Source organism: Phacochoerus africanus, chromosome 3, assembly GCF_016906955.1.
Source record: "Phacochoerus africanus isolate WHEZ1 chromosome 3, ROS_Pafr_v1, whole genome shotgun sequence".
NCBI classification, from domain to species: domain Eukaryota; kingdom Metazoa; phylum Chordata; class Mammalia; order Artiodactyla; family Suidae; genus Phacochoerus; species Phacochoerus africanus.
This window is the reverse complement of record NC_062546.1, coordinates 131,439,921-131,454,074: the sequence shown is the minus strand read 5'-3', so window position 1 is coordinate 131,454,074 and position 14,154 is coordinate 131,439,921. Positions and strand designations below refer to the sequence as shown.

The window sequence follows — 14,154 nt, the reverse complement described above, 5'->3', positions numbered from 1 at the left end:
AGATGAATCCGACTAGGAACCATGAGGTTGCGGGTTCGATCCCTGACCTTGCTCAGTGGGTTAAGGATTCAGCATTGCCGTGAGCTGTGGTATAGGTCACAGATGTGGCTCGGATCTGGCATTGCTGTGCCTCTGGCATAGTCCAGCAGATGTGGCTCCAATAAGACCCCTAGCCTGGGAATCTCCATATGCCGAGGGTGTGGGCCTAAAAAGACAAAAGACAATTAAAAAAAAAATTTAATTTCAGAGTAGAGAGATATCAGAAATATTCTCAATTTTAGGGGCTCAAAAGTTTCTCAACCTAGTACACTGTAAGACTCAACTACACAAGAGCCCTGTCTTCTGCACCAATGCCTTTTAGAACTTTTCTTAGCACTGGCAACCTCTAGTGTTTATCAAACGAAAGGAAATGGGTGGTGGTGATGAGGGGTGAGGGTATTTGAAACTGCCTATAGGATAAATAATACAGAAGAGAGCAAGGAAAAGAAAACAAAGCAGAATAGAGAACACAAAAGGAAACAAAGAGGAGGCTCGAGGGGGCACTGGCTCTTGCTAGAAATTCACGGACAACTGCATTATAGAAGCTTCCTGAAAGCAAGAGCCATATCTTGACATTCTTTTAAAGATCCCAGGAGGCTGGGGAAAAAAACAACCCTTGATGAATACTTGAAATTCCAGGAGCTCTTGCTCACATTTTTTTTCCACTGCAGTAAAAAGAGCCTAGGAATCAAGAGACCGGTCCTAGCTTTGTCACTGGGAACAAATCACTGAACTTCCCTAGGATTCAGAGCTTCATCTAGGAAACTGGAAGAGAGGAGAAGGCATTATTGACCAAGAAACCAGAAAGCAGCTGTGATAAATAAAGAAGCAGCCCATGGTTTTGCTTAACATGCAGAGCTAGGAAATAGGACATCACTGGGCTGTGATTTATCCCCTAAGAACCCAACTGTTTGGTCTTCTGTATTCAAAGCCATTCTACAAATTGTACTTGTAATTCTGTTTTTTTCTTTATATTTAGGTTTGCCTTAAACAAAAAAGATGTCAGATTTGAGTATGAGTTATTAAAAGCATAGTAAATTTACAGTCACAAGTAATGCGAATTTTAAGAGAGTTCTGGGCATGAAGATTAAACTCAAACATTTAAACTCTGATGCCTAAAATTAAGTGGAAATTCCCTATTAGATTGAAATCACTTTCAACCCATATTTTAAATATATTTTTTAGAAGATACTCTGTTGCTTTGAGGAAAGTGTTTTAAAAAAAAACTGACTCTCCTAAGCCAGTATTTAAACTCGCTTAAAAAAAAGCTACTACACACAAGTTTGCAGAGAGGTTTTCATGTTGATTACTGCTTGGAAGAAAAAAAATTCACTTTTGGAAGAAAATATGAAGAAGCTACTTGCTTCTGGCTACAAGAGCCATTATTCTGTATTGTGAAGGGATTTGTTCAATTCAACTTTTAACACTATCTCCTCCATAAAGCCTTCCCAGGCCAAAGGCATCTTTAATTTCACATCCCACTTTGTAATGATTATATGGTTATCAACCCAAACCACAGTGAAAAATGCTGAACTCTACAAATTCCCCAAGGCACCTAGCTATGTACCTTATATGCAACAAACACTAAATAAATCTCTTTAAATGAATGAATAGCGGGGTTGTTAAGGAGGGGAAATCAAAATCAGTGGCAATTCTCTCCCTCAAAGGATTTGGACTAATAATTTAAGAATTCTTCTGGTACTGAGTACTAATTTCCAAATTCATGGTCAAAATTATCAGGAGAAACAACAAATCTCCGTAACAAATTTGGGATGGAAATGCTATAAAATTGGGTTGTGATGATCATTGTACAACTATAAATATAATAAAATTCATTTTAAAAAATCTCCATGGCAGGATCTGTTCCGTTATCAGGCCTTCAGAAGCAATGACTGCAGGCAGGTTTTACCTTGGTATTTCAAATATGCATACAGAAGGGCTACAGTAGCAGAAAAGCCAAATCCTCAAACCAGGAAGGGCAGTGCTCCTGGCAATAATCATTATGCCTCCCAGGCCAATGGCTCTCATGCAAGATTGAGCACCAGTCTTGGAGAAAGTCCCTGCTCATCCAGAAGCTGAGTGCACCCAGACAACCCCCAACCAAGCACCCACCTCCCAACCTAATGGCAAGACACCATCAGAAGACAAAATAACTGTGACACTAAATATCTAGATGGGGTGGTAGTGATGGTAAGCATCTATTAGAAGAGAAAGCAAAAAGCCCCCTTCAAAGCTGACCTCCAAAGCTCTTCCTCTTAGAAGCCTTTCTAGTCTTATTTTAATTGCTTATCCACCTGCTTCCTCCTAGGCTATGAGCTTCTGGGTAGACCCTGCCTTTCTTCACTAGCATAGTACGTTTCCTCACTTCAATATCAACAGATACTCTGGGAAAGAACGATTTTAATCCATCTAAAATTCTCAAAGGGAATAGTTGTACCTCAAAACAGACTGCCAACCTAATAAATTTAAATACATGTAATGGCCTCATTTAAAATGCAGGGCTAGAGATTGAAAGCACTTGTCCTCACTCTCCCGGGCCAGCAAGTAGCAGAGAGACAGGGTTATAACCTGATTTTCCAATTAAGGAATGAGCATTGGGCTAGTGATTGCAAGTTTTTCACTCTACACACATTCATAAGTATCTACTCTGTGTCAAGCAAAGAGGGACACAAAGCATATTACAAAAGAGCAGGAAGACAACAATGTCAACAAACATGAGCAAGAAGCTACAAGTCCATGCCTCCGCTTTCTCTATAAAGTAAAACTAAGGCATGAGGAGCAGAGAAGGTTCAGAATAGGCTTTGTAGAAAAGAGAAAGGCCAGCACAAGATTAAAGTGACAGCTGAACAGTTCAGATTGCTCCAGGCTGCAGGCCAAGACAGGGCACCAAATGATGAAAGTGTGCAATTCCATCCTCAGCCTCTCAGCCCCAAGAAAGAACCATCCAGAGGACAAGAGGCTTGACTAGTGGTTGGGTGTTTGCAGCACAAGGACCAACAAGACTGATAAGGGTGCTGTACTAGAGTACGCATGGCAGCATGCCACAGGCTCGAGGCCAGACAAGAAGTGAGTGGAGCTCCAAGAGGTAGGACACCTAAGGAGAACGGGGATGGTGTTTCAAATAGATCTAAGAGCAAATACACCTGGACTAAGTGAATGAGGAAGGTAAAAAAGAGGCTGTCAAATCTTCTTAAATAAATTTTAAATTTTTGGAAGTGAAACAATTCTAGACAATGTTAAAGCCCTCATGACGGCCAATAGCATGGTTTGCTAAAGTGGAATGTTCTCAAGTGAAAGCTGGAAGCCAAGAAGTCAAAGAACTTGATCTGGGGATGGGCCATTCAGATGCTCCCAGTAGTAATGGAGGCAGGATTTGGGATATCAACACCAACTTAACAGCAGTATTTCTTAAGTGATCACTATGTGTCAGGTAAGCAGAAGAGAGTTACATTCATATGTAGTCTCATTTTTATCCTTAAAAAAAAAAAAAAAAAAAGCATTTATGATCCAACTACAGTGGCTTGGGTCACTACAAAAGCTTGGGTTTAATCCCTGGCCTGATGTAGAAGGTTAAAGGATCTGATGCTGCCATGGCTGTGGCACAGACCACAGCTGTGGCTCAGATTCAGTCTCTGGCCTCAGAACTTCCATATGCCAAAGATGTTGTCATAAAAATAAAAAATAAATCATCTATGGGACAGTTTACTGATTCTTTTTTTTATAAATAAGAAAGCAAAGGCTTAGAGAGATTAACAAGTCCCAAGAAAGGTGAAGCTGGGGCTTGAACCCACGTGTTACTTCAAAGCTCAGGCTCTGAACCATTGCCTCCAAAGTCATCAATGATCTGGAAGAAAGGGGGACAGGGAGGTGACCAGGAGAGCACAGAATACAAGTCTCAAAGACAAAGTGGCTTTTACCTGAGAATGAAAGGAGATCTGTTATGGATCCAGCTGAGGAGAGGTGGGAGAAAGCCAACTTTGGACCACAGTGGCAATGAGGCCAAAACCCCAGGGAGAAGCACCTAGGGTCTGACCATGAACCACAGCCTGCATGTGATCCCACCCTTTCTCATACAGCTCCATGCAGAATGTGACTAGGATCACAGGCTGCTTTCCCCTGCTTAAGGCTCACAGACCTGAGTCCCAAACCTCCTATGATGATCAGCTCCATGACAACCACCCTGATTACATCCTTTCTCTTTTCCCCTTTCCTTCCCATTAAGTTTTCCGCTTATATCACACAACAGAGCAATGAACCCCGACTCACACTGACCACCTTTCGGATGTGCGACAATTGCAGCTCCCTAAGTAAAGGTAGGTTAACAAAATGACCTTGGACAAGTTATTTCGCCTTTCAAGAACTCACCTGTCTAAAACTCTGCTCCCTTTCCTGTTTGACAGGACAATGTCAGGTCTCTTCCACCTGCAGGTGCTCTCACTATAAAGGGGAAGCTTCATTTCTTGTTCATAGGGACACTATAATCACAGTAACTGATAAACCATCACTGCTGATGAAAAAGGAGCTCCTCCAAGGAATCTATGGCATGGGTTGATGATAAGCCTTTAGTATAAATGAGAAGAGACCTTGAAAACATGTCAGAAAGTCCATTTTTCAAAAAGTGTGAAAAGGCACTCAATCAATCAGTGCCAGGTGAATGAAGCTTGATATTATAAATCTAAAGAAATTAAATTTTTAAAATTTCACTGCATCTGGCCTCACAGTGAAAAAGGTCAGACAACTTCAAAGATGCCTCATGAAAGACAGCCATTCATTACACAAAGATCTCTTGCTTACGGAGCTGACAGATGGATCCTTCCCTTAAAACCTCAGAATATAAGACATCAAAATCCCTCCTCCACTTCTGTCAGTGACTTGCTACGATGCTCTGAACAAGGTTATAACCTCCCCAACCCTAAATTCATTAAGTTGGAAGGTCTCCATCCCCATGCGGTTTTTTGTTTTGTTTTTCTGTTGTTGTTGTTGTTTTTAAGTCCCCCAGGTGATTCCAAAGTGCAGCCAGCAACATGTATTTAGAACTAATTAGATCCCAGGCCTTTGCTCCAAGCACTTTATTTATACGTCTAGTCATTTAATCCTTACGGCTGTCCTCGGCAGAGGTACTATTACTCTCGCCATTCTATGAAGGCCCAGGGAAGCTGCAACTTGCCCAGAGTCACAGAGCTCATGGGGCCATCCAGGAAGTCTGGCTTCAGAGCCTGACCATTCAGTCCCCACCCTGTAAGAGGCTAAGCTTCCTAGGGCCTCCTGAGGTAATGAAACAGACAAAACTGTCCCATCATTGGGGGATCATCTCTGGCTATCCACACATACACACTCACACACACACAATCCCTCGCCACCCTTAGAGCAGCATCCCATGCCTCAAATTTATCTTGAAAAAGAGAATTCGCCTCTATTAAAAGATAGTTGCTGGAGTTCCCGTCGTGGCTCAGTGGTTAACAAATTGGACTAGGAACCATGAGGTTGCGGGTTCGATCCCTGGCCTTGCTCAGTGGATTAAGGATCTGGCATTGCCATGAGCTGTGGTGTAGGTTTCAGATGCCGCTTGGATCCCACATCGCTGTGGCTCTGGCGAAGGTCGGCGGCTATGGCTCCGATTCAACCCCTAGCCTGGGAACCTCCATATGCCGCAGGAGCGGCCCAAGAAATGGCAAAAAGACAAAAAAAAAAAAAAAAGAAGAAGGTAGCTACTGTCCACTCCCTCAAGTTCTGCTGGGCATCCAACTTATGGTGCTGTCAATGTGTGTGACCCGAAGGCATCAAACAAATTACATGCAATGAAATGAGTGAGCTCTTTCATTCATGAGCTCACAAGGGGAGGACCCTGGGGGATGGGCCATGCTGCCAACGAGGAAGATTATCTGGGGCAGAGACCTCTGTGTCACATGGACCCTATGTCTAAAACTTACCTGGAAATTAGAAACTATGTTATTCAAGAGAAGCATTAAAAAAAAAAAAAAAAAAACCTCTCCCCATTTCTCACTAGAATGAATTGCATGAAGCTTGTTACAAGGTGATGAACCAGGGCAAGGAATGGCCTGGTGCCCAGGCTTTCATTCTCTGGGCACTTTTACACAGTCCAATAAATGCGGTACGGTTTTAACCTTGGCCATCTAGTTCTAAAATAAATTAAGATATGCCTGTAGCAATAACGCAGTGGAGAGCGGAATCAAATGCAAATGGGCCGCAGGGCATCATCTCTTCCCACAGCAAAAGCAGATATATCAAGACAGGGGTCGCTGTGCTCTTATCTGAAATTTGTAAAGGAAACCATTCTCAGGCAATAAACATTTGGTTGCAGTCCATGATCTCAAAGTGGGACCGCCACAGGGGACCATGGGAAAGGTCCCATGGGAATGGTTTTATTTTTTTTAATCCACTCAAACAGCCACAAAATGGGAAAATATCAGAGGTCCAGATGATAAAAAAGTCAAAGACAAGTTATGCTAGGAAACAAAAGCCAAACATATACAGACTTTTTTGTTTCTTTCTTTCTTTCTTTCTTTTTTTTTTTTTTTTTTAAGGTTAACAAATCTGGTCTAAAAGGAAGATAGGAAAGAGAGAAGGGTGCCATTCAAGGCAGGAGCCTGTGACCTCTTAAGTGCCATGGACTGCAGCAGCAATCTAGACCCTCCAAACAGAATATTCTGCAAGATTTTGATATAGAAAATGTGATTACAAAGAAAATCAATTTAATTGAAACAGAAATCAAAACATTCAAAAAGCAAATCTGTGATAATAGTGATGTCTGCTTCTTAACGCATAAATAACATGGCACAGCAGGTCTAAGAGCGACTGCAGTTTTCTGAGCAGCGACAGGCACAACATAGTTTAAACTACCTCCTGCAACGTTATCCAAACATCTGTAACGTTTATGTGCCAAAGCCACAGGTGCTATCGACAGTGCATGGTTTATTACCCATTTTCACGATTGAAGGAAAACCCACATTTTGGTTAGAAATTAGTGAAAGTTAAAATGTAAAAATTTATCCACCCATCAGAGTTCACAGACCCTCTGCAGTGCATCCAGGAGTCAGGGGCCCTGACCTAGAGAATCAGACCCAATGGAACAATTACTCGGACTTGCCAAGAGCGCTGCAAACAGCCCAGGAGTTTCTAGAGAAAGAGTAGCTCAGTTTTATCCCACTTGGGGAACTACTGACATCCAGGAAATTAAGCAGTAATTTACTGATCATCAGGCTTGGGTACTCCACACATGCACTATTAGCAATTACATGCCAAATTCCATGATTAGTTTTCAAAGTAGTCTGTAAAAGTGCTACTTAAGAAAGTCCATCACCACCAAATCACTAACTCATTCACAAGAGCCAGCCTGGCCCTGCATGAAAGAGACCTGTGGAAATTTACAGCGTGAGACAATATATGGGAGCGGGAAAGCCAAGGTGAACATGCGAGAAAGTTATGTTTTACATTGGTTTTGTTTGTTTTCTTAGATGCTCTTCATATCCTTTTAAAAAGAATTTAAGGTCTAGCAAGTGCAGTCTTTCAATTAACTGGATCAAGCTTCCTACTGAGGCTGGTAACCCAGGCTTGGCCTCTCCTGCCTCACTGCCTCACACAGTCAGACCATTCCCCAGCTGCGTGCCCTAAATCAGGGGATGCCCTGTGAAGATAAATATAATTCAGAGTCCAAAATACACGGACTTGCATTGGGCCCTTGCCAATTTCTCATGGATCCTGGGTAACTGAGACAGTTTTTGTTTTCATGGTTAGGACCTACAACAACAGCTGCAAAAGTGTAATACTTTCTCTAGACTAATAAAATTACCTAAGTCTGGCTCACTGTTTCAGCTGTGGCAGCAGCCAAACTTCCCAGAAAGCTGCAAGCCTTGTGTAGTTTCCAGAAGAGCTGGGATGGTAGTTCTGAGCTAAACTGGAGGCCTTCAACCCCTACCCGAGAGGCAAACTAACAAAAAGAAAAACCCTAAGTTTTGAATTACAGAGTAATTCCTAGGCATGGGGATTACAAATGTCATTTTTAGGAGTCAGATAAAACTTTAATCAAACCTATAAAAAGTTAAGCTTTACACTTGAAGTTACGTGACATGCCATGTATGAACAGAGACTTTTTTTTTTTCCCTCTAAAACCCAGTGAAAGGTTCAATTAAAGCCCTTAATCTGGCAGTGAAACCTTTGATCATGGATTCTGTCACCACCTCTCAACACATACAGACAGTATGAAACATAACTCAGACCTAAGGAACAAAATCGGTATTGTGGAGTGGCATGGAAACCACACACACATACATATACCCATAGATCCCGCTCCTTTCAGGGAGGGGGAGGAGGTGCAGGAGGGCGGGGGAGTCACAAAAGCTACAGTCTCCAAACTGAAAAGGTTCCTTATACACAGTACATGGAGCATAGTTACAAAGTTATTTCCTAAAAATAAGTGTGTGGTCCCAAGGCCTCCTTTAAAGAGAAACAGCCCCATTAGAACCCAGTGGAAAACAGGAACACATGTTTCTTGAATGTCTTTGAATGAGAGATAGTGGATGTGAAGCCCAGCTAGATATAATGAAGATGTTGCACAGATGTACTGAGTTGTCACAGTCTCACTGAAACATCTTTCCGGTAGAGCAAAGTTTGCAAGTCTGCCAACAAAGCTGGATATCAAATAATAAATAGCAGGTCCTTGTCTTTATGGAGTCAAACTTCCCAAGCCAGCTCCCTTCTGCCTTTTTACAAACTGAATAAAGCCTATTTTTCAATGCACTGAGAATTCATTGAAAACCACAAAGACATTCATCTCCAATTCAGACTTATGTTATGACTTATCATTATCTCCTCTTATCAATACGGTAAATCTGTAACAAATAGAAGAACTTCACGCTACAAATCCAACAAGCCATCATGAAAACAACAGCAGAGGTGGGAACGCAAACACACTTTGTGGCCCGCACTGTTAAGTTTTTCAAATGATGAAGTATCTGGTTTAGTCCTCACAATAAGGAGGAGGTAGGAACTGTAACTGTCTTCCCTGAGAGATAAAGAAATTGAGAGAGAAACTTCACAGCCTACCTGAGGCCTCAGCCTCCCTCTTAACTTGGCAATGAACTTCCTCTCATGGACGAAAGAACATTAGAAGTTTGCCTTTGTTACAAAGCCTTGGATCCCAAGATAAATGATGGATAAGACCAGCCTCTAGTGCACACCTTGGGACCTAAAGATAGGACATGTAAAACCAAACTATCACTATGGAACTGAGAAATCATTAAACCTTCACCAAAGGGGACCCTTTCCCTAAAGAAACTTGGTACCAAAATATGGAAAAGGGAAAACTGTGATGGAAGACAAACAGCATTTCCTTCCAGGGACAGGGCAGAAGGAGAGATCTATGAGAAAACAAAATATAGACCCTCTGTGCCAGGATTTAGGGATTGTTTTGTGCAGCACAACACATGTCCAAGTCCATCCTCCCAAGGTCGATTAGTCAGGATAAAAAAACTCCAGGAGACTCTGCTTTAGTTCCCTAAACATGTCCTATCTGGTTTTGTAGATCATACCCTCATCTGTTCTAAAGTAGTTACATTCAGATCTAATAGCAAAAATCAGATCTACATATACCATCCTTATTAACAAGGTCACTACTTGGAAGGGACTTTCTGTCTTTATCACTGCAAGTAACTCAATCAGCACAATCAGAGACCCAGAAGAGTTTATATTTTCACATGCTGTCACTTATAACCAAGAAAAAAAAAAAAAGGCTCATCTGAGCTGGCCAATTATTAACTTCCACAACTAAACAAAATTTCTCAAAAATGTCCAAGTCTTAAAGCATTTTCCCATAAAAACCCTGCAAGGGTAAGCATCATGATCCCACCATTCATAATCAGGCTACCCAACTAGTGCACAGCTAATAGAAGAACCAGGGGTTGAGCTTGGATGAAGCCACGAAAGACACTGACCATGGTTTTGCCATTTAAGCATCTTATCTTTACCACCTAATATGTAAGAAAAAAAATGACACACAAGCTTGAGTAAGACCCAGTAACTGCCATCAACACAGTCAACCTACTCACCAGAAATCTAAATCTGTGCCATTATGGGAACAGAGTGACATGATGGTGAAGGCTGGAGACAGGAAAAGCAACCCGTAGGTTTAAAATCCCCAAATTCCAACTCCACCATTCTTTACTTACCAGGTGATCCTAGGCCTGAAACTTAAACTCTCTGAACCTTAGAATCCTCATGTGTAACAGAGATGATATACCTCAGAAGAACTGTGAGAATTCGAAATAACATAACATGTACCTGGGGCTACACCTAGGAAGAAACGTATATTATATAAACAGTCCTCATTGTCTCATGTTATTACATCTGCTTAGATAGGCTCCACTACAACTTTTAAAGCCCATAATAATTAAATGTCAGTGAAATGACCTTTTCCCTTTTTATTTAGGATATTAAAATGATAGAACTTAATCACCGATTAAGATATGGGGCTGACTGAGGGAGGGGTAAAGGATGAGTCATACGTTTCTGGCTTGAACAGTGCCAATGCCCAAAGTGGGAAAAACAGACAGAAGCATGGGGGTGAGGGGACTTTAGGAGGTGGAGGGTGGGAAGCAAGCAATAATTAGGAGGAAAACGAGATCAATATGGATACCCCAAGTTAAAAGTACATATGAATCATCCAAGTAGAAATTGTCTAAGACAAGAATGAACTCGGAGAAAAGACCTGGGGGACATGAACGTATGGGCAGGGGCTAGACCCATAGAATATTGAAGTTCCCCAAAAGGCTGAGCAGACTGAAGGGAAACCACCTAGGATGCAAGCCCAGGGAACGTGAACATTTGATGGCAGACACAGTAGGACCTACAGAACAATCAAAGGAGAAAAATAGTCAGGAACAATGCAAAGAAACTTAGAGGAGAAAGTTTCAAAAGAGGAGGGATTGCTTTCATCTGGTGTTGCTGTGAACTATGGCGTAGGTCGCAGGCATAGCTGGGATTTGGCATTGCTGTGGCATAGGCCAGTAGCTACAGCTCTGATTCGACCCCTAGCCTGGGAACTTCCATGTGCCACGAGTGCAGCCCTAAAAAGCAAAAAAAAAAAAAAAAAAAGAAAAAAGAAAGAAAGAAAAGAAAATTAAAAAAAAGGGAGATGTGATCATTCTATCAAATGCTACAGAAAAGTCATGTCCCAAGTTCTATTAGAGGCCATTTGTGACCTGAAGAGCAATTTCTGTGAAGCTGAGACCATGGAAACCAGAAGACAGGTCATCTGTAAGGTTCTTCCCTAAATGGTAAGATTCTTTGATTTCAAAATAAAAACAAAGTGTTCTCCAAACCCATCGAATTATTAAAACCTCAAACAACAACAGATTGCAAGAGTCTTTTTTTTTTTCTTTCTTTCAGAGAAAGGGAAATTTGCAAAAGAGACACAGTTATAAACCACAAAAACCATTTAACATGATCTTTGCTATTATGCTCATATCTACTTCCTTCAAGTTGGTCCCCCAGGGTAAGAGAAAAGAAAAATTAGCTTAATTCTCTGCCACCCAAAAACTGGAGAAGGAAAAAAAATGTCTGACTTACTAGATAAATTTCCTGTCCAATAACTCTCTAAGGGTAATGCAAATAAATTGCGATTTCAACATTACTTTGAAAAATGTGTTACCACAAGTCAGGAAAGGCTTTGGTTTCAATATGCAAATCTCTGCGTACTTTAGAAAAATTCCATTTAAGCAGATTCCCACCTGGATTTCTAAATAAGCCTAAGCGCGAGTTAAATTTAGTAAATTGTTCTTCAATGTCATTTTCCTCATTTCTTGTATATTTACAACTGTAGAAAGTGTTGTCCTAGGCAATTTTAAATTAAAGTTATAAAATGGTTCTACAATGCAAATTATGGCACAACAAGGGAATGTTTGGCTTGGCAGTGTAAACTGGTTAAACTAGTTAGCAGAGTTCAAAAATAATTTCCCCAAACATCTGTTCAGGCTAAGAAAGAGTTTTCTGTTTTTTAAGTCTACTCCACATACAAATATTTTTCAAGTTACATACCATCACCTCCTGAAGAGCTTAAACACACACACACACACACACACACACACACACACACACACACACACACAGCAGGGACATACTCCCCATCCCTGAAATTCTAGTTCACCTAGGCTGAGTCTCAGTATCCTAATTTTTATTATATTTATTTTTTTGGTCTTTTTTTTAGGCTCGCGCCCATAGCACATGGGGGTTCCCAGGCTAGGAGTCAAATTGGAGCTGTAGCTGCTGGCCTAACATCCATAGCAACACCAGATCCGAGCCACATCTGCAACCTATACCACGGCTCATGGCAACACCAGATCCTTAACCCAATGAGTGAGGTCAGGGATCGAACCTGCGTCCTCATGGATGCCAGTCAGATTCATTTCCACTGAGCCATGACAGGAACTCCAGTATCCTAATTTTTAAAACTTCTTCACAGGACATTATGCTGTGTACTCCCCTGCCATGCTCCTGTTGAGAAGCTTTTACCTTTGGGCAAGATGCCCTAAAGTTGCGGGGGCAATGTGGCCATTGTGTCCCTCATGGACAGCAAAGCATGGCAGGTGGGGTGAGTGCAGAAAATGAAAGCCTGCTAGCAAGTCAAACTGGACAGATGCAGAGTGCACCTGCACATCCAATGGACATCTTAGGAATTCTCAGAGGTCTGGGAGCAGCTTTAACTTCAAAGCAATTCCTAGGGAGGAGTGTCTCCAGTACCTATGGAGAAGTGATTCAGGGTAGAGCCTTTAATGTCCCCAATCACCTGTTCTGTCCTGGACCACCTGGGGGTTCCTCCCCCACAGTCTCAATTGCAGGTATCTGAACATGCACAACAACATTCCTCCAAGCTGTACCCACAGAGCAGGGGATTGGAGACTGTTCTCAGCCAATTCCCTCTCCTTAAAGGAAAGAGGGGCTATTTACATCCTATCACATGATCCACACTGGAATTAGAGCAAACAAAAAAGATCAACAGGGAAGTTCCCATGTAGCACAGGAGGTTAAGGATCCAGCTTTGCTGCAGCTATGGCGGAGGTGGCATCTGCAGCACAGGTTTGATCCTTGGCCTGGGAACTTCCACATGCTGCAGGTGCAGCCAAAAAAAATGAACAGAATGAAAGTCTTACCAATCAGGGGCCTCCAGCTTCACCAAATCCCTTACAGTAGGTATGGTTTCACAATTTACCTGTAAGACTGCAGCACAAGGAAAACTATAGCACAGAAGAAGTTTACAACTTGCTTAAAGTTCCTAAAGCCACACAACTAGAAAATCCTTCCTGAAACCGGAGGAGGGAACAGCACACTCAGAATAGGTTAACAAGACTGGACGTAGAGCAGGTGGGAGAGGAACTCAAGCCTTTGTGACTGGCCTGGCCCTACACAGCCAACTTCAGAAGAGCAACTGGATAAGGCAGGTTGTAAACATTCCCTTGTTTGTTTCCTGGTAACTAAAGGTAGGTTTGTAACTTCAAAAGTTTTTCATGGGGACTGGGGAACAGGAGAATGACAGGATAAACAATGGAACATAAACATAATTATGTTCATCTACTGAATCATTATGTTGTACATCTAAAACTAATGTCATGTTCCATGTCAATTATGTCTCAATTTTAAAAATACATCAAAAAATAGACAGCCAGTCTGACATTACTTAAACATCTGAAAATTTTTTATCAGTTGTACTTCTTGGTTTGCTAACTGTAAACAAAGATATTTAGCCATTCACACAACATATATTAAATGTTTTCAGTGGAAAAGTACTGTGCTATGCACCCTAGAGACCAAAAAGCCTTGAAATGACGCCTCTTTCTTCTAACCAGAAAAATTTTAAAAGAATTATCAAAGCACCCATATTATTAATCATAGTGCTTTAACATAGTAATTAGGTTACAGGGTTTTTTTTAATTTTTTTTTTTTCTTTTTAAGGCTACACCTGCAGCACATGGGAGTTCCCAGGCTAGGGGTTGAATTGGAGCTGCAGCCACCAGCCTACACCAGAGCCACAGCAACTTGGGATCCGAGCTGTGTCTGCCTCAACTCATGGCAGATCCTTAACCCACTGAGCAAGGCCAGGGATTG

The 14,154-nt window shown here is 41.6% G+C and overlaps 1 protein-coding gene across 3 annotated transcripts in view; it reads right to left on the bottom strand.

Annotated features, from left to right (window-relative positions):
- The window catches only part of TANC1 (tetratricopeptide repeat, ankyrin repeat and coiled-coil containing 1), a 244,305-nt gene that overhangs the window by 169,142 nt on the left and 61,009 nt on the right, over positions 1–14,154 (bottom strand). The gene's annotated exons all lie outside the window — the stretch shown is intronic.